We start from the raw sequence: 1,996 nt of genomic DNA on the forward strand, positions 1-1,996 counted from the left end.
GCTCGATCTGCGTGATGGGTTCCCACAGCGGGGTAACGTCCATGGGAAGTTCGAAGCAGTAGTCGCCGTCGTAGTTGCGACGGTCTTGCGGCACCTTCGTAGCGTCGAGCGGCTGCACTTCAGCGATGGTCCGACGGATGCTGGAGACGAGGCGGTGCGGCGGGTTATCCTCGCACTGCACGAGGAGAGTCTCGGCCTCCACGACTAGCATCAGGTCGTCCGGGAATGGCGCAGCCTGAGGGAGGGTGTAGAGGATGTAGAGTGTAGAGCGCTGCAGAGCTGTAGAGATGTAGAGCGCTGTAGAGCTGTAGAGCTCTACATCCGCCGCGGGACGAAGCGGGTGCGTTGTAGAGCGATGTAGAGCGCGATTTTGCTGTAGAGTTTGTTGTAGAGGCTCTACAGCCAAACCGCCGGGAAGGCAGTGACTCAAAGAGGTCGAGTCGCACTAATGGGGTGTCTCCGAGCTTACTGGAGCTCTGATGGACGGCCCTGACTATCCCTGACACACAGAGAGTCACTCTGACGGCACAAAACACCCTAACTGCGTCATGACCAGCCTGCCATGCGTCGCCGGTGCCGCATTCATCGCTGTGCTTCTTTAGCAGGCGGTGGACTGTCGGCTGCGAGGGCGGTCGCATTTGCGCGAGGCGGGGCGAGCATTCAGACGCGTTGCATGCGCCATGACTCGCGCCAGCGTGTGCGGGAGCTCCTGGCTGAGCGTTGAGTCCAGGCGAGTTGCGCTGGCTACGATCGCTACGCCGAGCCGAGCTGACGCGCCGAGGCGCCGGCCAGTCGTAGCCGTGAGGCATGCCACAGCAGCAGAGGCACCTGCCACCCATTGGGCGGGCAGACAGAAGGCCAGGGCAGCACTGGCAAGTGCAACGCGCCTAATGTCGGAGAGCGACCGTGCCTCGTTCGCCGCTTATGATGTAGACGTACTTTTAGCTTACGATGTAGAGTTTGTTGTAGAGATTTCACGTTGTAGAGAGCCTCTACATCGCTCTACAACGCACCCGCTTCGTCCCGCGGCGGATGTAGAGCTCTACAGCTCTACAGCACTCCGGAGCGCTCTACATCTCTACAGCTCTACAGCGCTCTACACTCTACATCCTCTACACCCTCCCTCAGGGCGCAGCCGGCCACGGAGGGTCATTGAGATCCGTCACGTTGCCAAACAGATCGCCGAGCGGCGTGGGAGGCGACTCGCGATCGTAGCGACCATCGAGGCCACGTGCATAGGCGAGATAGAGGCCGCGCGCGTGGGCTACGCTGAACTCTGACGGGCGTGGCAGCTTCATTCTCAGGCTCGACGGCCACTGCGAGCACAGCTGCAGCCAGAAGTCCTTCTCGCCGTAAAAGTCTCGCCACGATGTGCACACGTGAGGTGCTGGCGCGAAGGGACACGCACGATGCAGTTGCTGCAACGCGAGACGGACGAGTTCACGAGGCAGCGCATCATTCAGCGGCGTCGGAGTGGAGTGCGACGCGATGGACATTATTCTGTCGTCGCCAATGCCCTCGGGCCGCTCCGGCAAGGTCACCACCCCCTCGTGCACGCCCGCCTGTGCGGGAGCACGGGCGCGGCGCAAAGCCGCTCGCCGCCCGAAGGACTGGGATCCACGTCTATCTTATCGAGATCCTTTTATTTCCGGAGGCAAGCAAAGCGGCGGAGCGGATTGCGGCGATGATATCGGCGGTCCCTGCTCACGCCCGGTGGCGGTGCAGGCTCGCCGCGACCGCGCTGATTTCGGTCGTGGCCTTTGCCACCGTTGCTCTCGCTGCTGCTCCTTCGCTCGTCTTGGAGCGTGCCTTCTGGGATCGGTTGGACAGGGTTCCGTCTGCGCCTCCTCCGCCGCCGCCCGCTCTGGCAGTGGTGGATCCGACCCAGGAGCTTGTGATTGAACTATTGTGCGCTCGTGGTTCGAAATGCTATGTGTTGATGCCTGTGGATGGTCTGGCACGTGGGAGGCGCACACTAGGCCCTTCACCTGGGCCC

This window comes from Emiliania huxleyi (genome assembly GCF_000372725.1).
Source record: "Emiliania huxleyi CCMP1516 unplaced genomic scaffold EMIHUscaffold_797, whole genome shotgun sequence".
NCBI classification, from domain to species: domain Eukaryota; phylum Haptophyta; order Isochrysidales; family Noelaerhabdaceae; genus Emiliania; species Emiliania huxleyi.